The sequence below is a fragment of the Argiope bruennichi genome, chromosome 3 (genome assembly GCF_947563725.1).
Source record: "Argiope bruennichi chromosome 3, qqArgBrue1.1, whole genome shotgun sequence".
NCBI lineage: Eukaryota > Metazoa > Arthropoda > Arachnida > Araneae > Araneidae > Argiope > Argiope bruennichi.
In genome coordinates this window covers 136,794,849-136,822,099 of record NC_079153.1, presented here as the reverse complement: position 1 = coordinate 136,822,099, position 27,251 = coordinate 136,794,849, and the positions used below count along the sequence as shown (strand labels likewise).

The 27,251-nt window shown below is 30.7% G+C and overlaps 1 protein-coding gene across 8 annotated transcripts in view; it reads left to right on the top strand.

Moving 5' to 3' along the window:
• LOC129962624 (LIM and calponin homology domains-containing protein 1-like) overlaps positions 1 to 27,251 on the top strand; it is a 156,071-nt gene that overhangs the window by 23,664 nt on the left and 105,156 nt on the right. The window contains exon 2 of one of the 8 annotated variants that reach the window (XM_056076465.1): positions 24,002 to 24,272. The exons of 6 other annotated variants lie outside the window; for them this stretch is intronic. The gene's annotated coding sequence lies outside the window, so the exon portion shown is untranslated. Of the gene's footprint in view, positions 1 to 12,447; positions 12,714 to 24,001; positions 24,273 to 27,251 lie in introns of those variants that run through there. One more of the 8 variants, XM_056076464.1, reaches the window with a different exon arrangement.

The following is a 27,251-nucleotide window of genomic DNA, read 5'->3' as shown; positions in this document are numbered from 1 at the left end:
ACCCACACTGAGTTGTCGTCGAAAAGGGAAAACGGATCAGATCTGTTTCCTTTTGATCTTAACGACGTGAAAATTTCTTTTCGTTAGTCGGTTTTTTCTTTATCTCCTAGATGAAATATCTTGAAACACTTCTTTGGAAATATTATGCAGAATGCTTATAGGTGTCTAATTAGGAAGGAAAAACATTCATTTATTTCGAAAATGGATTATTTAAAAAATTAATTATTAATTTTTATTCAGTATTTTTTTTCCTACTCTGCCACTATCTACTAAACATCGTCCAATTTAATAAACGGGGAAAAGAGGAACCCTCTGATTTGGCTTTGTCTGCGACCAATTTAAAATATCAGGTTGGGGAAAAAGAAATCCATTATTTTAACGTGAACTTCAAGACATTATTTAACATGTATCGTATTACAAATTTTGGACAAATATGTACCGTTTTGTTCCATAATTTGTTGCCATTTTAAAGATAGCTTCATAATGCCTCTCTCATAGAAATCTCGGTCCCTATTGGCGAAAAACTCTAGTAGTCGATTTTCACAATCTTCTCTTGATGCCAATTTCTTATCACTAAGGAAGTTTTGCAAGGCAATAAAAACATGGTAATCGCTTGGTGCCAGATCCGGATTATATGGTAGATGTATCAAAACTTCCCAACCAAGATCACGGAGTTTCTAGAGAGTCACGTGTGTGGCCTGATGTTGTCTCGATGAAACATATATCTCCTGTTGGTCTATTCTTGACGTTTCTGGTCAATCGCTAGTTTTAAATGTAGTAGAGATTGAATTTAGTAGAGATCGAAATTTAGTTTTTGGCTATATGGAATCAACTCATAATAAATTATTCCTTTGCAGTCTTACCAAATGCCCAGAAGAACCTTCCTTCCACTGTTTGAGCTGATTTACCGAGCTTTGACCACGATCGTTTCCGCACAATGTTGTCGTATGTGTCCCATTTCTCATCCCCAGTCACCTCCGTTTAAGAAATAGGCCGATTTCCTTCCCTTTGCCATGGCTTAGCAGATGTAAATTTGATCATACATCGTGGTTTTTTTTGTGTGTGTGTATGTGTGTGTTAATTGGTGTGGAACCCAAACATCAAGCTTCTTTTTGAATCCAGCATTGTGCAAATGGTTTAAAACTGTTTTAGGTCGATCCTGGGCGATGCTACGACCCCAGTAACATGCAAGTCAACTTCGATTATTTCTGTTATTTTATCGATATCTTTAACATCAAAAATACCTCAACAGAATGGACGAAACCAAACTTGCACGCAATTGGCTGTTACAGTATCAGGACCATAAATCCCATCCACAGTTTCAGCCACCTGGATTGAATTTTTGCCTTTATCAAAGAAAAACTGTAAAATGTACCGAATTTTCTCTTTGTTTACTTCCATTTTTAATACCCTGTAATTCCGAACTGAACAAGCCAAACAAAAAATAGCTAAAGATTTTTTTCAGTGTGTAATGTCACTTTCCAACAAGAATAAATCTGAAATTGTTTGATCAATACTTCACGAGATATCGATCACTACAGCCATCTACCGAAAAAATAATGGATTTCTTTTTTCCTAACCTAATATGTCTATCAAGTTTTAGAAAAGTAGTTAAATAATTGCAAATGACTTCACGCAACAAAAGAAAAAATTTTTTTTTATCAGTTCAATTTTTAGCTCATATTTATGCCGTGTAATGAAAAAATTTCTTAAGTGGAAAAGGCATGTTTAGTATTATTTTCTTCGCAATGATATTGTTGAGGGAGCGCTGCCAAATAGGTCTGTTTATCTGAAAACGAGATCGGAATTCTTTCACTACAAAAGCAAGGTTAGGTGTCTCCTTCTTTTCACTACACCTGCTACTTCCAAAACGTTAGCGCTCCTGCCTAAATACACATTGGATTCCCAAAATATTTCGTACTAAATATAGAAACCACGTGGAAAGTATCATTTTTAAACGTTCATTCAGCTGAAGTACAAACGACGGTTCGCTTTTATAGGGAAACCGCATCCGAACAAGTGATGAAGAATCGGACGAATTCTTTCAATTTTAACTTCTGAGTAGGCATCCTAATTTACTCTTAAAGCGGAATAGCATACTATGTTACTGTTGGCCCAATAAAAGTAGTTTTTTTTATGAGAGTATATTTGTTAATAAAATTAGCTATAGCCAGATCAGACAGTTTTGTACACGGGAAATAAATTGCAATTATATTTAAATTTTGGAAGAGCAGAAACGTTTCTGAATAAGATCAGAGTCGGCAGCAGACGACGGGAGGAAACAAGGCATTTCCTACGAAAGGAAGCAAACAACATTCCTTTAACCTAACTTCAAAATAACAAAATAAAAATAAATTTCATATTTAAATAAAATTAACTAAGAATTTCTTATCTAACCTAATTATAAAAATAATTATTTGCAATTGTATTTGCATCGTACAATAAGTATTTGTTCGGAGTCCGGGTAATAAGAATCGCATTATAAAACGACGATTAATAATAGAAAATAAAAAATAAACAAGTAATATAAAAAAATTAAAGTCAATTCCTACTTTCGCAAGAATTGAACTCGCATTCCTCACCTTCACGTGAAAAATACTGAAATCCTTGCCTTTTACCGATTGAGGTACTGCCTGTTGATTTCAATTTTCATTACAAACTGCTAAAACTCGATTTAAAGTATTAAACATTAATTAAATTTAATAATTAAGGAATTAATATTTGAAAAACTGTATTAACATCCAGTGTCATCCACTACAAGTTTAAAAATGTATTTGAACTTGAGTGGATGAATAAAAAGTATTTTATTAACGGTTCAAAATTTGAACAAGATATATAAATATATATATAGGGAGAGTGTAAACTAATAGTAGGAATTGAAAAAAAAACTCTAGGCACCTCTGAAGGCAAATTATTTTCCCACAATCTATATTTTAAACATAATTAACAAAATTTTAATAAGTCACTATACACCAGCCATAAATCATTGGAATCAATTTTGGCAATTGTTTTTTTTTTTTTTTTTTTTTTTTTTTGAAATTTAGCGACACCTAGATACATCCTCATTGGTCACCGCCCATTTTCGAGAGAAATTTCAGAAAGTCTTCTTCTCCATACATTTTCTGTGGAGACCTTGACAGAATCTCTCACTCACAACCATTCAATAAAATATCGAATGCACCGATTTTAACATTTTTATTTCATATGGTTCCTAGATGCATGATTCGCCCTACTCAGCCTCCATTTCCGACAGATATGAAAGGCAGAAGTCCCAACCTCAATAACTGAAGAGATTTCATCCATTTTCGTCCTCAATTAATTTTAAAAGCGCTACTAAGTTATCAAACTGATCTGTCATTATTACGCGACCTTTTGCTTCTTTCGTATCATCGGGACTGGTTGGCCCGAGATATCAATATCATAACCATTAATGAATTCGGGCGGGATTGATGAGATTAATTTAGTCATGTCAAACAACTTCGACGAACTACATTTTATTACAACAAAGGTACAATAAAACTACGGTTACAATAATAGGAGGAAAAGCCTCACGATAATGATAAAACATTCGGATGGTTAGAAATACTTCAAAATGGCGTCTTGACACTGAAAATCAGCAGAGTTGTTGAAACTGAAAGCTGTGTCAAACTTTTATTTTGCGATATCTCTCGAAATGTAGAGGAAGAAGGTAGGCGATCATTGATAATGTATCGAGAGGTCACAAACATTCATTTGAAACAAAACTCCTTTACATCAGTACAATGGTTGGGACTGGGAGCTCTGTCGAGGATTTTCTCTAAATACAATGTACCATAACATAATACTTTCTTCATTTTCTCTCGAAAATAGCGAATAGATAAGGTCAAGTGACCGCTGTGATGATACATCTAGTGGACATAAGATTTCGCATAAAACAAAAATGGAAGCGATTGAATCAGTAGTTGGGGCTAAATTGCTAGGACATTGGCATTCTTTATTATTTTAAATATATTATAGATAGCATAATCTCAAATGTAATAAATTGATAATGTACACAAATTGTACATTATTATTCAAACCTTATGACGAAACAAAATGATAGGCAAACAATTATTAACTTGTCTGTTGAACGATATTTTAAGCAAAATAAATAAAATTTACGTTAATTAAATGGGCGCTATATGAAATGAAGACAAATTAATTGTTAAAGAAAATTTCGAATTTCGACTATTTACCAAAGTATAACAACATAATTATGGTTATTACTCGAACATTTTTGGTAAAATAAATAAGTATTTATCTAAAGCACAATTGCTACTTAATAAAAATTTGCGTATTAATACCAAATTCTCTTAATTTAAAATATTTATGCGCATATTTCGTCTGGTAACCTGATGAAGGTAAATATTTTTTTTAACTGACGATATATATTTTTTAATTCCTTAACTTAAAACAACTATAAGTTCATTTAAAAATAAGAGTTCTAGTCAACAAAAGAAATAATCATATGCTGCAAAATTCATGAAATCTCTTTTATACTCGAAATGCTTAGAAAAACGCTTTTTTTTTCATAAGTTTGCTTCGTATGAAAAAATAATATTTTTTCCTTCCGTTTTTTATAGGTTCAGCAAAAATATATTTAGGGAAAACTAATAGAAAGAACCCACGTTTTCGCTGTGTTATTCTAATACCCCAGTTTTGTATGATAATTATACTCTTTAATTGATAGTCTCGCTGACATAATCAAAACAATCGATAGTTACTATCAAAACAAACGACGTTAGTAATAATCTAGACAATTTTTTTATCCATTGTGTTGATTCCCTGGCCAATCAACCAGTATTTATTTGTCATCGTGTCGGTTATTTAAAAAAATTAAATTAAAACAATTAAATCCTATGCCTAATATTCTGTAGATTTAACATCATCGATATTCTCCATATTGATTTTTTAGCCGACCGATTAAAAACCGTAGCACTACCAAATTATTCTAACAAAAAGGCGACACCTGATTCATTGGTTACCTTATCAGTTATTCTACCAAAAATAGTACAAATTACTTACTGATTAAATGACAATTGAATCAGATGTTTCAAATTCTGCTGACTTAACTGCATTGTGAAAAAAGTTTAATAAATAAAATAATAGCATAAACAACAATAATTTATTTCAAATGCTTACTATATAATAATTTGAAGATGGAATTAAATTATCATTCTTTGATAAGTAAAAGTTACTTATCAAAGATTCTTTGATAAGTAACTTTTACATCCCTTTCCCAAACAAATCTTTTAATTGTTCGTCAAAGCGGTTTTTACCCCTAATGTCACCACCTCTGAATAATTCACCGTCCTCCCGCTAGTTTGGATATGGGAGTTTGGAAAGGGGGAGTGCCAACTCAGGTGTCATCCTCATCATCTGACCACTATTCAAAATGACGAGGTCCATCCCAAAATAGACCTAGTGTTGCTTTAAAAAAACGGGACGTTAATATAACTAAACTAAACTAAACCGAATGATTCACTCTAATATGCCAATCAGCAAAATAATGAGGAAAAACAAATATACAGGGAAAGCAGAACATGGAATAAAATACCTAGAGAGTGTAAAAAATGCAGATTTCAATCTCTATATATATTACAATATCGTAATATATCGCATCATCTCATTTGGGAAAATAATTTTGTCTTATTTTTAATGCTCGTGTTATAAATATTTTGAATCATTAATGACTCAATATATTTAGCAGCAAACCATCAGAAAGTTACAAGTGCGTTCGATTGAATTTTATTTACTTAATTAAAAAAATGTTAAAAATCGAATACTTTTTTGAAAATTTACTCTATATTTAAATAAGATGCTTTCGAACTGCAGTTTAAGAATAAATTATTAGTAAACTTTCAACCATGAAAGGCAAAACATAGATAATGTGGAATAATGTTGAGATGCAGTTTACAGCATTTACTGTTACAGGTAACAAATCATCTAAAAGATTGCAACTTAGTTTGTTTATTTTCAAGATTTCAGATTTTTATTATATCATATTTTTGCCATCATTTCGTTTTATTTTAAAAATATTTGAGCTTATTTACAAACGTCGCATCTAAATACTGATTTTAAAAAATGGCGCAGTGAGAGGGTTAATGTATTATAAATAAAAGGGCCGAGGAAATTATTTTGCATAAAATTAAGTAACTCTTTTTATGTTGTACTGTTTTTTTTTTTTTGTTTTTTTTCGCTATAGTAACTACAGAGACAATTTGTTGAATGTTATAATACTGCTGCATTCTAAATGCAATAATCGTGAATCCTGAAATATCAACCAGCAAAGCTCAAACCAGTCGATTTTCTTCTTGGCATTTATTGGATTAAAACATGAAATATACGTATCGTAATTTGCAGTGTGGTCGTTTTATTAGTCATCATATTCTGAAGAGCATTTATCAAACATAACTAACATCTGTAAATATTCTTTCTGTCTCTCTTACGAATGTGTTAATGTGTTCGTGATGAGAATCCGTGAAGTGTTATTTACAAAGAACCGTTTCTGCGGACGTGCTATCAACCACATCAAAAAGCATAAATCAAATCAACATTCTGCATAAGATGTCTTTTTAATTCTGTCACTCACCTGCAGTGCCAAAAATGCGACGTGTGCAGACAAATCAAAGGTTTCAGCGTGAACGAACCTCTGTCTTCCAGAAGTACAATATTTCAAACACCTGGCATTAAGCAGCAGGACTTCGCTCGCGGATTTAGAATTATGCCAGAACTATAACTAGATATACATGTTTTCAGAATTTAATACGCAGGCGATTGTTAATAAGATTCTTATTTTAAAAGTTATTATTTTTGTTGTTATTACTTAATTTATTAAGATTTTTCTGTTAATATTTAATTTTTTTTTTATAAATCTAGCTTTAAAAGGTAACGGAGATTCGGACCTCTGGCTTGTAGCTTCGTAGCATTTTGTTTTATATTAGGTTCGCCTTCCTTTCATTTTTAAAATGTGCTCTCAATTATATAGCAACCATAACTTTTATCGACTAAACACTCCTGATTATAAATCAAGTTACTAAAATAAGAATAAGGTATTTTAAAAATTCATTAAAATTAGTAAAAAAATTATATCATTGTAAAACTATATTTTTTACATTTTAAAATGGTGTTAAAATAGTTTTTGTGCATGAATACACTCAGAAGTAATTGAGGAAACACAGTGACTCATTTTTAAATGAAAATCATATTAAAAATCTCTCTCTTATTAAGTAGATTTTGCTTATGATAAATAACTGCTGGATTGTGAGGTTGGTAGGTTTTGGTCTGCACTGTAGTGCGTTTTGACGTCACCTTTATTGAAATGGACAGATAATATGCCATGTCATCATGTTAAAATTAATCTTCACTGACACTGGAAACTATAAGCCAGCATGCGTCTTTTTCCTACGTATGTAGAATTACTATCTCTGCCTTAGCCCAGCTGCCTTGGGAAATACTTATCAGTTTGCTTAGGCCTCTCCTGCTTCCTCAGTTGAGGCACATGCAGTGTTGCACCAGCACTGATATTATCGCTCCAAACGCATTTTTGCTTTTTTTTGTATACGTAAGTATTGTAATCGTTAAAAAATTCGAAATCGGGATTTTGATGAATCTCCACGTATTGTTGACACTTATCAAATTTTGAATCAAATCCAACTTGGAGTCTATAAGCCTATTCTTTCAGAAGCGAAAATACGGTGACACATAGACGAAATGGCAAATATATTAAATTTGGCAAAGTGATTTTGTGACTACAGTTATATTTTTTGTGTCAAATTTTGGTTTTAATCGCTTGAAACAAATTCACCTTTATTCGAAAGTAAGCGAGAAAGTCTTGGGCAGACTGGTTTTAAATTCTTCGATAACTGCAGTAAATGAATGATTATCCCTTAAGTTATTCAGATAAAAAAGATTAAGAGAATTTTTTTGCAAAATATTTTCATAATTATATTAAGAGTAATAGGCAGAATATAAGCTTTAAGAGTTTTTTTTCTTTATTATGTTGCAAGCATGGGATCAAAATAATCCTTAAAGTATCTTCGTATCCGAAGAACAGAAATTTGAACAATACTAAAATTCCAATACGTAAGAGTTAATTTCAAATATGTTTGTCAATATTTTAGCAGAATTCCGAAGGGTTTTGAGAAAGTAGCAAGCTGAAACTGGATTAGAGGAGCCTGTCCACTGGGCTATGACATCGCATCTCCTGCAACTCCATTCCATTACCGACTCAAAACAGATTCCATAAATTCTCCGAGATGACTTATTTGTTTAGCCCTTTATTTACCGAATTATTTTACCATTAGTATTTTGACTTCATTTTTATTTTTTATTTTATTACCAGTATTAAGTTTCCTTCCAGAATAATTCCAGGGATTCCAAGAAAAAAAATTTAATTAATCGAAATATCTTAATTAATTAAATTTATAATTAAATATTTTTAATTTCTACTTTTAGCTTATATTAACTACTTGCTATCTGGGTTACATTCTCCGTGTTCTTTTGAATGATCTCAGAAAAAAATAGTCATGTTACGACGATATATGCCGAATTTAAATTGTACTTTTAAATACCAGGAGTAAATAAAGGGTTAATATTACAGGAAACTTTATTACATTTTTATACTATGCATTACAGAATGTTTAGCAAACTTTATATATCTCATAATTTTTTTTAATTAAGTAAAAACCCTTAAGTTTATTTATTTTTTTTTACAATTTTAAAGGCAACTGCCATATATACCGATTTCTTTTGGAATCACATGTGATAAAATAGAGAAAAAACCTCACATATAAAACAAGGGTTTTGAGATTTTATTATAGAATTTTCAAAAAGCAGTAAAAATATTCATGCAAATTTCAGATGAACTGCAAAGGATTTTAATTTTGATTTAAGTAACTTATTTTATTTCATATTACCAGCGGACGATCGTTCTTTAAAACAATGTTGTTGAATGTAAAATGTCAAACAATGTAAAGTTGAATCCATTCAACTTTACAAAACATTGATATACAAGATGATAATTCAATTCAGATAAGAATATACAAGGTTGTGAATCAGAATTCTTAAAGATATTTAATAAAACGCATTAATGTCTTCTATAAATGCGACATTAAACAATAGTTGAGAAAGAAGCCATTGCGAAATGACGTGGAGTTAACAATTATAGATGGTGATGGCAGAGTCGTCGGGATGCCCGGGCGTCGCGCCAACGGATGTCGGGAATTTTGCGTTGCTGAGTAAGAGATTTTTAATGTCATCCGAATGATGCAATAAAATGAACCTTCGAATACCCCAAAGGAAAAATATAACAACAAAACCGACATTCTTCTTCTTTAGGTCATTCTTTTGTTTTGAAACGTTGTACTCAGAGAATTCGTTTTTCATTCATTTAACTCTTTTATTTCTGTTGTATTCAGAGAGTTATAATTTCTTATTGCCTTCTGGCAATTATTGCGAGGCAACTGGCACCATAATGAAAATATCGGATCACCTTCATATAGACATTTGTTGACATTTGACATTGACATTTATTACAATAATTAGAAAAAGTATCTTACTTGAATTCTTGAGAAGATTTAATAGTTCATAAATATTAACCCAACAATGCTGACTCTTTGAACAATCCTTTAAAAGTAAACTTTAAAATGATTTCAGAAACTGTAAATAAAAGAGCAAGCATAAAATACATGTTGCGTATAATTTAGAAAAAATGGCAGAACTTTTTCGTGAATGCCACATGATTCACTTCCATGCTTTCATTTTGGAATGCATCGCATTATTTGGCGTATTACCTCGAATCACAGCGGACCCTGTAGATGTGCAATATGCCAAAAAAAAAAAAAAAAAAAAAAAAAAAAAAAATCTGAATTTTTGCTTTTTTTAGAATATGCCTTTTAAAACTATCCCATCGATTCTATATTCTCTTTAAAAACGCAAATGAAATAAATACTTTGGCAGCCGTGCTGAATAGACTTGGCAGTGGTAAATTAATTCGCTCGAAAAGAAATATCAAATTCAAATTGAATGCATTCAAGGGTCTTTGACTTAAAATTATAAGCTTTCTTCTGTATAAATGAAGCGATGTGCAAATTAAATAAAATTGTAAATGCTGTTTGGCAATAAGTAATTTACAATTCAGAAGGTAAGTAACGTTGTAATATTCATAATACTATGAATGTGCAAATGAAATAATGCCGGGTTTACACTCGGCCAGTAGACAACGCATGCATAGAAAAAGACTGTCTTTATATTTCCCTCAATTTCATAAGATAGATCCAGTCATTCCATGCTTGGCTATAAATTGCTATAATGGACCGAACAGCATTTTTCATCCTTTCTACGCATGCGCTGTCTACTGGCCGAGTGTAAACTCGACATAAGGTAGGTAGATGCTGGTACCTTCCGAAACAGAATTTGCAGAATATTCTTAGGTAATAAAGCGAATAATGAATAGAGGACAACGGCTCTTGTTGCCTTTTCTCAAAAACAAAGAAAATCCCTTTCACGATCAAGTTCAAAATATGGCAGGGAGAGAAGTATACTTCCTCATCTCTAAAACCAAACCGTTTCAGTGAGATCATTTGAACGAGTCTGCCTCGAAAAGAGAACGGGAGAACGTATTCGCTTGCGTTTTGCGCGCAATTGCCGGGAAAGAACGAAGGAAAACATGGAACTTTCATCACAACTGGATATGTATATCCAAGTTTTTTACTTACTAATAAAAAAATCAGTTTTTCATAGTTGTTAAATGGTTAACAATTCCTCTTTGTAGATGCACTCCAAAGATTTATATTTCGTAAAACAATGCCATACAAGGTGTTCACAACTTTACCCAGGGTGCGCAATTTTATGCGAAGGGCGGGGATAATGAATACTTATTGGAGAGTATGCGAGAATGTTTCGAGGATATCACGCCATTCTTAGCCATCATTCATTATAAATACATAATTATTTAAATTAGTTAATGGAAATTGATAAAGAAATTAGGTACTGCTTAATTTGTGTTCTTTTGTCAATAAATTGTTTTTATGAAAGTGACTCTACATGTCAATTAATATTGACTCTTTTTAATAGGCAAAGAATTTATTTTAACACTAAATCTACCGCAAGCGATCAAATGATCGTTTTCCAATGGCAGTTTCGATGTAATGCTGAAATGCCGGAAGGTTAGAGTTAATATATTAGATGAAATTTGTATTTGCGAAAACTGCTAGATGGTAGAAAGAATTTACTAAGTAATACAAAAATTTATTAATTAGATAATATTTGTATAGATATATATTATGGTTTCTTGTTGTTGTTATTTCGCTAACAATTAAATCAATAATTTATTAAATCTTCCCTAATTATTGTATCTAAATGGTATTCGCAGTTAAAACTGTTGCAGGGATCGAAATTATAGAAAATTTTGTATATATATACATTGCCGCGTAAATGAGTGAGCGTAGATAAGCAGTTTGTTAACTCAAGTCAAAGATAACACCCCCTAATCTCAGTTGAGATTTTTCAAGGGATTATCCACAGGACGAAATGACTCAAATCTTTCAGATTTAGAAAGATACAAAAATTATAAGAACATTCTAGAACAAACGAGAAATAACAGAAAGTAAATCAATAACAAAACAATTTTTAAGCTACTTGCCTATAGTAAGATACAAACTATCGCTAAGAAGATTACACAAAAGTAATTGGTGGCGTAGCAAACCGATTCATAACCAGTACCCTAAAGAGAGTAAGAAATCAGAACTACGCCAAAATTTGTTTTAACAAACGACCTAATGGTTGGGTTAAGTTAATATAAAAAGTTATAATATTAAGGTATTTAAAATATATTTATTTCTGAATTTATATATAACCCCTCACACCTCAAAAAGTATGAATTCGAATAAAGCAATTCTTTCGCAAAAAATAGATCTTTCATTGCAATTAAAGCAATATAAATTCAAAGTACTGAAAGCAAAACAATTTTACTTTCCATTTATCACTTGGTGATTACTGAGTTTGTAACTTATAATAGAATTAAGATTTCCCCTCTCTTTCTTTAATACACATTGCGAATGGATTGGTTCTTTCATACGCATTGCGAATTGATAAAGCAATGCAAAAAGAAATGGCCATCTTTCCGAAACTCACATCATCTGTCAGCCATGACTGCCACTGGATCCTTTTGTTGACTACAAGATAATTGCGCCCAAAATGTCTTCTATCACAAACGACTATCTTTGTTTCAAAATCAAAAGAAAAAAATTCCAGTCATTGCATGTCAGCAGCTCAGAACTTTGTTCTCGAAACGTATTCTACTCCACCGAAATGAGAAATTAAGATTCTCCCATTTTGACGCTATGGGAGGTTTTCAGAGACCAAGATGGAAGAAACCTCTAAAAATACGCCAGATGAAAGAATTCAGTGAGTTGTGTATTTAAAAATATGTGAATCATCGGAAGCGTGGGAAGGAAGGGATGCCTTTTGTTGTCAACCGGTGAATCAGAATGCTGAAAGCAGAGCGAGCAGAACTCAGTTCAGTACACGGCTAAACTGTTCAACACCCTCCCAAAAGTCTCTTTGGTTTTAATGTAAATTCTAGCGTCTGTAGAAATGAATGCAAAAATTTCTGGAAACGAGGAAATAATCTAACACAGCAAAAAAGAGAGAAATATCGCCGTATTTAAAAGGATATACTTTAAAGGATAAAGGTAAGTAGATTCATTGTTGATTTGTTCCTATTGATTGTAATTCTACATGCGAGAAACATTTTGATTAATATTTATTAATTGAGGATGCAGTTGAAGCTAGGCTTAGCTTTTTTCTTTCTTTCGCTTTCATGAAAGAAGAAGTGTTGCTAATGTATACTTTTGATAAATTAAAATATTTAACGCTGTTATTCACAATTTGCATTTTTGAAACGGTGAATGGATTCTTAAAAATTTTAATTTATCAAATGTTTATCCAACATTTGATTGTTTCTGTTCATTCTGGAATTGGTTTCAATTTATTTTGGTTATTTCGAGTACTCCGATAAATATGACATACGAAAAAAAACATAAATTTAGGTCTACAATGCGATGTTAAGATACCTGTTAAATCGTTCTCTGCCTTAAATTGTACTTGCTTTTTCACGTGTATATCCGTTGATTTAAAAGAAAAACTATAATTGCGCTCTTTAAATTTCTATACTCCTTTGTTTACTTTCACTGAGAGCCGCCTCTATGAATTGGTTGTTCACCAATAGCTTGCATCTGTATACAATTATTTTAACACTGAAACAAACACTGACAAAAACATTTACTTTTTGTGTATCATTTTATCAACAAAGCTATTTTGGAAGGAAAAAGACTTTTCGAATTATTCTACAAATAACTGAAATCAAACTTAAATATTAGAATGTGAGTTCAGGCTAAGGTAAAACAGGAATTATAGTCAAAATATTGGTAGCTCGATTTCTCCTCTGGTCCTCGAATTTTCTGTTCAAATAATGGAAAAATATTACTCATAATTCGATTTTATTTTAGGTACCTCAATATATAAACGTATATTCATTTCTGGATTGAGAATAATTTTTAAAATTTTTCTCACTTCAGGAAAAATTATTAGCTATTGGCGAAGACACAAATTGATTGGAATTGCAATTTCTGAGAAACCTTTTTTCTCCTTCACTTTAAATTTTCCTATCTGTAATATTTATTTTTGCCTGTACAGTATTAGAGAAAGTAAGTGTTGCAAATTTTTGAGTACTCTGTGGAAAGGTTATCTGTAACGATACTCTCATAAAAACTTTCTTACCTGCATACATTGAATGCTCTTAGACAAAAGATATACATAAATGTATTTTCAAAAAAGTGATAAAATATTTACTATAATTCAAACAAATTTACTCTGGATCTTATTTTAATCCTTAAAAATAGTTTTAATAATACACAGAAAAGAAGAATGATGATTCAACTGATTCAGTGAAATTGTTGTAGAATTTCTAAATTTTTTATAAATGATTTTTTAATTTATATATTGAATTAAAAGAACTTATGAACTCACTAAAATGAATTAAAAATAATCATGAATTCATTAAAAATGTTTGTATTTTGTGGACATTTTAAAAGTAACATACAAATTGCGAAATGTTCCACCTTCAACTCTCAAAATAGTTCGTATCATACTAATGCAATCGGTCATTTCAAAATTTCGTGAAATAAATTTAATGCACTGAGGTTTGGCATTCTCGATGTTGTAAACAAATGAGTTCAATTAAAATTCCTTAAAAATACGAGAAATCAAAATTTACTTTGAAGAAAAGCCTCATAAAATCTATTGTTATATATGAAAATAAGCTGATAACATTGTTTGTATGTTATTGTAATTCACTATTTTTCTTTATTTTTGTGTTACTGAATACTACTTTCAATTCTTTTCGCGTCACTACTGTTTCCTTATTATCTAAATTCCTTGACTGCATAATACAATAATGGACTTGCAGTCAAGTAAAAAAAAAATATTCGGATATTTAAAGAAAAAAAATTTACTCTATTATTTATGTTATTTTTGGGAATAACTATAACTTTTTGTAGTATTTTATAAAATGTACTATTAGGCATAATTTAAGAAAAAGAGAGAAAGAGAGAAGTGAATAGATTTTTATTCAGTTCTTATAAATGACATAACTTTTATTTCTTTTCAATACCAGTAAGATGAAAGCAAATGTCAAAAACGTATTCGAGCAGTACGAGAAATTGAAGTCATTTGATATGGTTTAGATATATTTACAGCCCGTTTTAAAGCAATACAAGAGATATTTTGGGATAGTTCTCGTAATTCTGAACTAAGATCAGAGGACGAAGGCAATACATGAACTGGCATCATAAAAGCAATTTCACTATTTCACCCTCTCCTCTCCCGTTCGAAAATGAAATGTTCACAATGTTCCTGCTTATAATGTTTCAGTGTTCATTTAAAATTTAAAACATTTTCTTCTCACAGTGTTTTCTTCACCTTTATTCTCATACGTCTTAATCATATGAAAAAGACATCTTTGTTCAGTATGCAAAAAATTTAAACTATCTGGAAGTGTAATCAATGAAAAAGATACATCCTTCATATTATCAGTTTAATTCAACAGTATTTGTTATCTAAATTCATATATACTTAAAAAGGGACAAGATTAAATTAAAACCTTCGTGCTCTTATTATTTCACTGCAAAAGGGGTTTTCTTCTAATTATTATTTCCATAGTCACTTTTGGAATATCACATTATATGTAATTAAAATTTAATTTTGGTTCTTACTTTTAGAATTTAAAAAATTTATCTGTGACAGTCATCATCTCATAACTGTCAAGATTTTATATTCAGAAACGACTAGAAATTATTTATTACTCTTTCTGTCAAGTGGAAATATCAGAATGATATTAATGGCTTTCGTTCGATTTCAAATTAAATTATAGAAATAAAAATCAAATCTAAAAAATCCTATATATAAATATTTTATTTATAAATTTTATATAAAAAACAATTAATTAAAAGTTGTCTTTTGGAATGAACACTTCCAAGTTTACTGATTTAAACGTTTACCGCTTTTAAAGGTGTATGGTACTTGGTATTCTGGAGACTTCTTTTATCCAAATGTATCATGTTAAAAAAATTAAGCAATCACTTTTGCAGAAAGCGGAAATGAGGGCTTAAAGCTTGAGCGTTCATATTTTCAATATTTTCTCCACCCTCACACACAAGAAAGGAAACTTTTAATTCTTCAAGGTAAGCTCATAAATTTTAACCAGCTCCAAGGAGGTCAGTGGCCGGCCTTCCTTGAGCCGAGTCCTTGGAACGAATCATTTTCATGTTTCGCATTCTTATCCCAGTGAACTAGTAACTTTAAATAGAGTCACCTGCATACTATCGTCCCTAAGAATATCCCATCGTAGATTGTAAATAGATAAAAAAGGCAAACACACAGTCCTTGTGTTCTCCCGACTTGATGTCTTGAAAGCGTGATTCATCTTGGAGACACTGAGGCCCATTTACGCGCCGCTGGTAGCAGAATTTTTTCCTCTCCCTCAGATTGAATCAATGGCCCTCTGTTCGGTCTCGCTGATTCAATGGATCTCTTGTAGAGGAATCTCGCTTTCACCTCAATGATGTTATGCATGAGAACAATGGTAAAACAACGTGAAAAGGGATTGTTTATCAATAACATCTATGGCATTTTTTTTTTCCTTTAGAGGTCAGTATTTTTCAACCCATCTTTCGTGTTTTTTTACACATAAAATTGGGTTTTTTCTAAAGTAACATTGCGATGTATTTTCAAATTATTTTTTATTATTGATTTTTAATAATTTAATCGGAAAAATATCCAACCTGTAAATTTTAATGAGTCTCTTTGTTTCCATTCTATCTTTCTGTTGAAAGGTCAGTGAAAACGATGTTCGAAAACATAGAGAGCTAAAAACATGAATAGCCTTTTCACCAAATTTCTATGAAAATTTTGGACGAATTTCGTTTTTATTCCATGCAAATTTATCATTTTAATTGTACATTTATCAAAAATTTTAGACTAAATCGGTGAAAGCCATTTGTTTGATATCTATATTTGCATATGCCTCAACCAAAATATATGATAGACAAATAAAATTTCATATTTTGTCTCAAACAGTGAAAAACTTAATGAATTTTTTAACTCATTAGGTGGAAAGATAGAAGCCTACAATTCATATTCAGTTTTCTCCAATACACTATAAAGCAAAATATGAAAAAAAAAAAATCATATTTTGCTAATATACTCGGAGGCCGAAGGGAGGACACTCCTGCTGATTATGCATAATAATTCATACTATTTAGTCCAAAAATCTATATTGAATAAAGTATGACCAGATTTACGAATAAAATTATGAAATGATTTTCAAATGGTCAATCTGTATCAAGTCAAGCGCACCTCGTCTATTTTTAAATCTAATCCACTCGTAACAGGAAGAAGCGTGCATCATCACGGTAGAATACAATGGAACACATGGTGAGGCACATATCATCAAGGTATGCTCGATAATAAGTGCCTCATCACAGGAACCAAGATCTTCATTCAACGGCAAGAATGTTCTGATTAATTTGTACTGAAGCGAGATGAGTTCTTTCAGTTTGGGACTTTTGAATCATAATTTAAAGAGTTACAAGGCAGAAATTCAAATGTTTAGAAATTTACAGCCAAATCTTTGATAAGATTTCTTTTACCATCAAATACATAGAATTTTTCCAAAGATTTTTTTTCCTTTTAATTCTTAATTTGAAAGATAAATGAAAGTAATCCACAGTTCATCATTTACTTTTTCAATTGAAGATAAAAGTTGTCCTTAAGTGATGCTATCACATCTCCATGAAATTTTGTGTATTTAAGAAAAATGAGAAACAGAATTAAAGGGGTTTTACAATAGTTTTGTGTTTGGCATATTCTTTAAAATTCTTCTTCGATTGTTTGATATCCTTTTAATATTGGTAATACAATTGCATAACACATATTGTTTGTTTGTTGTTATTGTTGTTCGTTTTGAAAATGGAAACGTATCTTACCCATGTTATAAATCAAATGAAGATCCAAGTGTTTCATTGAGACTCTTATAAAAATCATTACCCCCCCCCCCAAAAAAAAACCCGGTATTTTTATGTTTCTTACTACTGAGAGCTCACGGACAACAGTCTTTGCTCTTTTATAAACATTGAGGTGATTTTTCAAATTAAGAGGATCTTGTACATTGGATAGATGGAAGCATATCATGACAGCATTTTAATTAGCATTGCAACCTAATGTACCAGTTAATAAATGGACAATAATGCATTAAAATCTAGTGGAACAATGAATAATTCTTTACGATAGTCGCGGTAAAATTATTTCATTTCTTCATCGTAAATTTTATCTCTTGTCTCTATTGGCCAATCTCTTGTCAAGGACAGCAAATCTTTTGATTGATATATGTCCTTAACATTTAAATCACGAATCATACTTGATAATCATGATTTTTTTATTCTCACTTTTTAATTTGTAAACAGAAATTTATAGAATTATGTAATTAATTTTTAAGGAATGCACAGTTTAAGTCGGGAAAAAATGTATAAAAAATTGCAGAAAAAATGTATAATAAGCAGTTTAGTCAACGAAGCTGCTGAAATGGATCATTGATTTCTTTAAGATCTTTCTCAATAACTAAACCATTCTTTAAGATTTTCTTTAAAAAGAAGAATAAAAGCAAAATAATTTTTGATTCTCAAATTCGCACAGAGCATTATCATATGAGTCCAAATGCAACATTTTACGCACTGTCATTCCACCGTCCTTAGATATGATATAAAATCTCATAGATTTAGTTAAGATTTGTTTTGAGACAAGATTTCATATCTTTAAAATCATTTTGTTTATTAGGCTTGTGATGTTTCCAATCTATGAGGACAAGTTGTGATGCTTCCAGGGCTACTCCTTTGTTTCCAAGATAAAAATCTCACCCATTGAAGCTGTTTGTGGTTCAATCTGTGAACATTTTTGGCAACAACAATAAAAGAAATTCACTTAAATTTGTCTTTAAATTTTTTTAGTGAGTTTATTCTAATAAATTGTAGCCAAGCAAGCTTCTCTCTGAGAATATAATTAGATTGTGTTACTTATTTCAAAACAGAGTGAGGGCTACTAGTTTTTTTTTTCAAATATTTAATGGATGATATCTAAAAGTAAACACTTATTTTCTAACTGCGACTTCATAACATTTTCTCAAAAATTGACTTTTTAAATCACTATCAATCTATCATTGTAAAATAATTTGCCTGTTTTGTGATCCAAATATTTCATAGAATCCAAGTTCGGTCAATCTAAAAGTCGTCTCTATTTTCAATCAGCTACTAAATCTTTTGGGTAATAAAATTTTCAGATTCCCCGTCTGAATATCACTTAGAATTATTGTTGTTTTTTAAAGTATCAATCTTATCTTGTAACAATATTCTTACCAATTAGTTTTTTTTAATATCTCGCACCTAATTATTGACGTTTTCAAAGCGATCCATTTTTATAAATAAAATAATTTTTGTAAATTAATGTCGTTTTCTGCCAGGAAATTATAATATTTTATGATGTCATATTTGTTTAAAGAACAGTAATTTTAATCTGAAGTTCCTAAAAAATAAATCTTGTGTAACCTCGATAGTCCTTCTTTGTTAAGCTGTTCTTAAAAATAATTCTTAGTTCCACAAAATTCAATTCAAGTTGCATTCCATTGTTCAGTTTAAGTGTTTGAGTTTTTATTGTATTTTGATTCATATTGAAATTATAATGTGCATTCTTACTATCTTGAGTAATAATTAAATTTTTAAACCATTTGTGGGAGCAACAGATTCAATAAAAATAAAATAGAGCCATCTGTAAAAAGGACATCTTGAATGTCTTTTATAGTTATTGAGAAAAGTGTTTCAATAATAACAGAAATATTTTGGAAAATTTTGGATTAATTTTTTCAATTTTGCCAAATACTTTTTAAGTTGTAAAATCTTATTTTATTATCAAATAGGAGATTTTTGTCCTTTTACTTCAAATAATTCCTTTCAATCATATTTTTAAAAAAATAATCATCGAGCAATAAATTTTATTTACATTTAATCAGTTTTTAGTTTATTGCTGCCAAATCTCTGCATTTCTGATTAAATATTAATCGGCTTTCGTTGGAAAAACTTCTCTTTTCCAATGCACAAGCATCAAGAAAAAACGGAACATTTCTGCCGGAACATTTTTCCTCTCTTTCCAGTTGGCAGTGGCGCCAGGCACTTGCAGGAAAACTTCACGGTTAAAAGATTTATCTCTCCTTTTTTTCTTTTTTTTTCTTTGTAGTTTTCTGGTTTGTTCTTCTCGAGAAAAAGGGTTCTACCGATGATTGGTGAGATCAGCGAAAATCGAGTCCTGGCAGATAGAATAGCATTCAGACGTAGATACAGTTAAATTAGAAAGAAATTAGGAATGTGCCATCGTTTCTCCTTTTCGTTCTTGGAAGTGCGCACAAATCCAGACGTTTCTGTGGGAAATGAGTCAAGGCTGCCAGGTTGTAAACAACTTGCATTTGTTGAATATTCGTTTCAAACTCAAAAAGGGAAACGCTTGTTTCCATCCCCTCACCAAACCTCTTTGGAGTACCTAGGAATAAACAAAGAAAGCAGGGAGACGCATGACAATTTTCATGAAGACAAATATCCTTAAGTTGGGATGGGGAAAAAAACTGCAACTGGCTGAAACAAATACCTGACTTCCGTAATCAAGCACGAACGGATGAGTAACTGATCTGCGTTTTCTTCATCGGTTAATTTTGAAAGCAGTTTAAATACATGATTCTTTGTAACCAAAGAATCACTGCCATTAACAAGCTGCCATTGTAAACAAAAATTTGTCCTCCTACATGTATTTCAAAAGAATATTTCATTAGCTTCCGTACTATGTGGCGTCTTGTGCTGAACTTTATCGCATAGTTCAAACAATCGTGCATGTATTTTAAATAATAACATTTTAATTTAATGGATTTAGTTTTCAACGCCACTTTTCGTTACCATTTTACTACTACCATCCAATTTCATTCGGGTTTTCAAAATCACATGTCATTGATATTTTGTAATTACGAATCGAATTTCATTCAGGTTTTCAAGATCACATTTCGCTACCATTTTGTCATTACTAATCCAATTTCATTCAAATTTTCAAGATCACATTTCACTGCCATTTTATCATTACTAATCGAATTTCATTCAAATTTTCTCCCAAAATCACTTTTTTCTGCCATTTTCTCACTACTAATCGAATTTCATTCAAGTTTCAGGATCACATTTCGTTGCCATTTTGTCATTACCAATCGAATTTTATTCATGCAGCTTTGTTCTATTTTTAATTTATCGTGTCTGTATGTGCTCTTACTGTTACAGAATTTAACCAAAATGCGCATTTCTTGTTGCGCTTTTTAGCTAATCTATACTTATAATAAAGCTCAATGTGTGTGTGTGTGTGTGCGCCCTGGCGCTCTACAGGCTAGACCGTTTGACCTACAGCTACCAAATTTGGTACACCTTGGAGGTCGGGAATATGCACCTGGAGTTCCTTTTTAAAAATTTTAATTAGAATTTTGATTATTAATTAAAAACTAACTTTACCGCCAAAAAAATATCCTCATTTCCCCAACGCCAAATGAATAAGACTTCAGTTTTTTTCCCACGCTAATGAGGCTAGGCTGAAGATTTTTCGACCGATTATTTAAAATGCTTCTGTTTATTTTCTTTATATTTAATGCATTTAAAATTAAACATTGTTAATTAATCGATCTTTCAGATTCATTCTGAAATACCTTTGAATTAAAAGAAAACAGAATAAAGGAAAATAAAAATTTCTAATCTGCATAGCGTTACCCCAACTGGCGTAGAAGTATTCACGCATTTGCGTTTCCATAACTGGCGTTGAAAATTCATGCATGCGCATAGTGTTCTGAACGTTGACAACTATTTTCAATGGAGGCGGACTTGATTTAAATTATTTTTTGATTAGTTGTGTGCTTTTGTAATTAAATTGTAATTATGTTAGTTGTATATTTTTTGTATATGCTTATAGTTTTAAGTACATCGTTTTTAAGTAGTTTCTTTAAACCTGTTTTCGACCGATTATTTTAAACAATTATGTTATTTTCTTAGTGTTTGATGCATTTAAAATTAAACATTGTTAATTAATCGGTCTGCTCATGATGAATATGAGAAAATTTTGTTCACAAATTCTTGAGATATTACATAAATTAAGAAAGATATTCTTTAGTGCCCATAAGATTTAAATGCTCAGTGATGCTGTTTTCAGTAATCATATTATAAAAAAAATGCTTTGTTGCAGTAAAAAATATTATTATATTAATTGCAGATTAATCATTTTCACTTTAATTTAAAGTAGAAATTCTACGGGAGCTAACAGAAAATTAGAGAGATATATTACGTTATGACTGAAGGCCTTTATAATATTATGAGTGAATTATATGACTATCAAAATTTGAAGTTTTAAAATATTTTGATGAAGACGCTATTAAAGTAGGAATTACATAAAATATTTAATTATTAAAATTCTAACGAGCATTAACATTGGCGAACCGACTGGTCGCCAAAGGCGGCTAGTATAATCATAAAAATTCTACCTCCCCCCCCCTTTTTTTTTTCAGAATTGCTAAAATGTCTTAAAGGCAGCGAAATATGAAAATAGAGAATATAAAATTTTTTAATATTTTGGGCCACTTTAGATATATATCGGAGGGTGGAAATGTGCACTTCGGGGCGATTTCATGAAATTTTAATTAGAATTTTAATTCATTAAAATTTAAACTCAATTTCTGCGTTTTCTCCTAACAACTTTTAAAAGATATTATTGCTCAAAAATAAATTTTGTATCATCTCTAACTTTTTTTTAAAAATTGTCTTTTTAATAACATCAATTTAATAGAGTTGTAATTTCTTCTGAATTTTGGTACTATTTCAAAAATATTTTTTGTCTGGTTTCCAATAATAGGCCTGAGTTGCTGGCCTGAAATTCAAACCGTTTTCATTGTTTCATCAAATATATTATAGAATCATTTTCTTCAAATGTGCAGCTGTATCCTATATTTATTGCTAATTAAAAGAATGAAGACATGATGTGATTAAAAAAAAACTTAAAAATTTTCTGTTTTCATTTGAATTTAAAATTTCACGATTTATCCTCTTTGAAACCCTTCACGAAATTTCTGCAAAACAAAATATCTAAAAACTCTTTCTTTAACTGAAAAACTATTTTATGTAGCTCATGATCAATAAAACCACCAATTTAAAAAGGGAGATCGGATATGGAAGGAAATATTAAATCAAAAGGTTAAAAAAGTACCACTTAACATTCATTTTGAATATTCATTAAAAATGTCTACATAAAAATTGTTAATTATCAAAATTTATATAATGTATCAGCAGATTGAGAATCCCTGCAACAGTTACTTTACATTGTTAAATAATTGTGTGTTTGAAGATACTGCATGGTTTAGATAACGGGCGGGGGAGGGAGTCATAATGACATGACAGGGTCCTCTTGCGAGAAGTTTTATATTTTTCGAAATGAGATTCAAGAAGCAAATTTGGTATGAACATAAATTGACATTAAAAAGTAAAGGTAAAAATTTTTGAAATTTAATTTATATATTTTCTTCGTTTTAATGCTAATTGTGTTTTTTTTTAAGAGTTACGAAAATTTCTAAATGTTTTAGAAAGCATTCTGATGTAAAGATGACAAGTTATTATAAAATGAAGTAAGTTAGGAAATGTGAAACGATAGAAGAATCATAAATTTTAAAGCAAAATGTTGAAAGATGCACCGTTTGACGTATTTTTAAAATTGTCTGTGTAATTTCAAAAGTCAAATTTATTACACATTCATCACTTTAAATAGGAATCTCTTTAACAATTACCCAACAATAACTTTAAATTTTAATCCCTTTAACAATCACCCAACTACCACTTTAAATAGGAATCCCTTCAACATTCACTTTAAATAGAAAGCGCTTTTACAGTCACCCATCAATTACTTTAAATAGGAACCACTTTGACAATCACTTTAAATAGAAATTCTACAAAATTTTTATATTTAATTATCTCTTTTGCCCTTTAAATCCATGTTTTTAAATTCATGAAATTATGCTATTACTTCAAATATAGACACATTATGAGGTCAAAAGCAATCTGTTAGGAATTTATTTTCTCAAAAGGTGTTTTTCTGTTGCCTCTGATTTTGGATAAACTGTCACTTCAGTGAATTTAGTTTATGTAAAAATGGCATGCAAAAATGATTACGAAGAAATATAAGAATAATCGATTTTATTGAGTTGCTATTATTAATTTATTCTGGCTTTTAATTACTAAGAATGTTATCATCATTTCTTATTGTTAATATCATAAATGATAAAAATAAAAAAAAGAAAAAATTTAGTTTCCTTTTGCAGTTTCAGTCCTCGGCTGCTTCATTTAAAGACAACATCCTGTGCTCACCAACAGAGCTTGCAACAAAGGACTTGTCATTGAGGAATCGCTTAGTGGGAATTTGCTGACACCTTTAGAAAGATGTGAGGAGACCCGCAACGAATCCTTTTTGGCAATCCAAAGGATATGCTCCCTGAACTTGACAGACTCGAACACATGTTGAAGGTCTCTCTCGCTCGTATTTAATTTCAAACACAGACTACACGTGTGGCTTGATTATACAGAAGTCCCGCGGTAATTAATTGCTGAATGAATTAGTTCTATTATTATGTTCTTCGTAGTGTGCGCAATTTAGAGCAAAATTATTATAATTTAAGCTTTTTCTTTCATTACTGTTTTTTCTAAAAAATAATTTCATTTATTTCTTACACTGTCAATCTATTGTTTATTTATCAATCAATCTATTGTTTGCCTAATTTATTATAATTATCGATCAACCTTTGTATGCAAAAATTGAAAAAAAAAATTCAGCTCGAAAGTACTGAAAAACACCCAGAAAGAATTTCGTGAATAAAATAGGCATTATACAATTATTAATTTGTGATTTGTGTGTGAATTGTGATTTTTTTTACTGTCTAAATTTAACTCTTAAATGCATGATTTTTTGCTTTCAATTAAAAAAAAAATCATTTATTATAGGAAAATAGTCATAGGTTAGGCAAAAAAATAAATAAATAAATTCAGGTAATAATATGGTATATTTATTTTGAAAAAAAAGTTGTATGTAGGCTTTTGGCAACATACAGTATTTCCGAAAAATCTAGCTTGTATCCAATATAATTTTACAATACAACATCAAGCACTGATAGCTTACCTGAAAACAGATAATAAGTAATTTTAACAATAAGATCACTAATTTATAAGGAACTCGACAACAGAAGTAATCTGTTCAGATGATACACTGAACCTCACCCACCACATTCAAATGTATAAAAACGGTATTACTTAACCGCCAAAAACAATGTCAACTTTTCTTTTACACATGCTTTATTGTCTATAGTTATCAGCGTGCGTTCGGAAACGGACGCCCTCAGGTTTTTGAATAAAATTAAGTGGATGTGGACAATTAGCACACAATGTACATTTAAGGGTTAATGTAAAGCAATGTATATCGTTTAAAATAACTTTAAAATTATGGAAGAAAGTTGGAATTGAATTTGAAACCAACAGGAGAGTTCTCCCGAAACTTTCTCGCATATTCTTCAATAAATATCTGAATGCAGTCACGAATAATTTGCATGACAGTGGCGAATGCTATTTATAGGTATGGGTCCTGGATGTGAATATAGCATTTTTACTGAATTAATCGAGAGAATTTGTATTTCGGACCCCTTTTTACTGATCGATTGACAAATTTTTCACAAAATTTTACGCACAGCTACAGTTGTAATAAGATAATAAAACACAATTTTATGGTTTTAAAGTCATTGTTTTTACATTTATGCGAAAGTGCAGAGCAGCAGACGATAAACCGTTGAACAGACTTAGTTCAAAATTTGATATCTGTATTTCGGATGCTAAACCCGTGAACAAACTCTGCCTGACTCTTTGTATTTTGTAGTTATCGATTTCATTTGCACCGAACAGGGTTACTTTGAACGAATTTCATTCAAAACTTGTACGGAAATCTACAAATTTGGTCCTAATTCCATATAATGAATTTCAGCTGTCCAGCTCAAAGTCTTTCTGAATTGTCGTGTTTACAGGTAGACATAAGGCCAAAAATGCATTTTTGGGCCTCATGAAGGCCAGAAATATGGATATTCGTAAAAGTGAGCTTCAATTTTTTTGTCGATTGCAAGAAAGTGGAAAGGAGCAATAAATGAAATTCTTGAGAAACATTTTGAATGAAAACGGATATATATTGCACATAAATATAGAAATTAATAGGGAATGCTAGGGAAATTATAACCTGTTATATGCAAAACTTTACAGAAAGGATAAAGATTCTTCATTTCTATACTTTCATTTAAGATCTTCGTCCTCGTAACGCGTCTATCGCGTTCAAGCGAAACTTCTGCAGGGCGGCCGTAACGCGCTTCAAGCTTCCTGCTACATTTTAAAACTTTTAAAAGTTTAAAATGCTTTGTCAATGTTTGAGTTTTTATTTTTGTTTGCTCTAATGCTGCGAAAAACAGAGGGAAAACAAAAAATTTTGTGGACAGGAGAGAGGTAAAAGAAGGGCCACGTTGGCCTGATGATAAGGTCTCAGTTTCGGAACCGAAGGGCTTCAAGTTCTAGGCCCGATTTCACCGAAGAACCGTCTTGTAAAAGGGCCTAGTACACCAGCCAATGCCCTCCCGTTGATGCAGCATGGAAGCTTGGAGAGGAGGGTGCCAGCTCAGGTGTCGTCATCCGACAGCATTTCAAAATGATAAGGTCCATCCCAAAATAGCCCTAGTATGACTTTAAATTGGATGTTCCTATAAATAAACTCATTAAAATGAATTAAAAATTTTATTTTAGATTCATCTTATAAAAGTTGCACCTCTACATACTGATTTTGATCATTATTGGCAAAACCCTCTGAAAATGCTTCTTTTAGATGAAAAACAACCTGTGATGCAGGTGAAATAATATTTTAAATGTTTGTTTTTAAAAAGAAGTAACATGTCAAATAAAGGAACAATCACCATTGCGTTTTCTAGATTCTTCACTCTACTGAAAATTCCTAGAAAAATTTTAATTATTTAAGGATTTTTTTTATCAAGAAGCACTAAATTTAGAGAAATACCTCCCTAATTAAGCAGGCATTAGTGAAAAATGAGTATAAATCATATATTTGAACAGCAAAGGTACAGAAAATATATCTAAAACTGCATAAAGGTTTTCCTATACTTAACTTCGGCTACTCTAGGTTCTAAGGCGTTTTCATTTGACAGAGTTACGGGCTGAATGGATCAGTTATTTCAAATCAGTCTTAAAAAAGATAAAATAATCGGATTTCGATTTTTGTACATATATTTCAACGACACATTAAAAGCATATTGCACTTTAAATAATATTCAATTAGATTAATACTCTCATTGTTGAAGAATATGTATATGTTCCACGAATTTTAGAGCATGAAAGTAATTTCGTGTGGTTAATATTTTCACCAAAGTATTTTAAAAAGCGTGAAAGTTTAAAAAAGGGTCGGTAATTCAGAGATAAATTCAAAAGTATTCGTGCAACAGTATAAAAATATCTGATTCTAATAATATTTTGGAATTA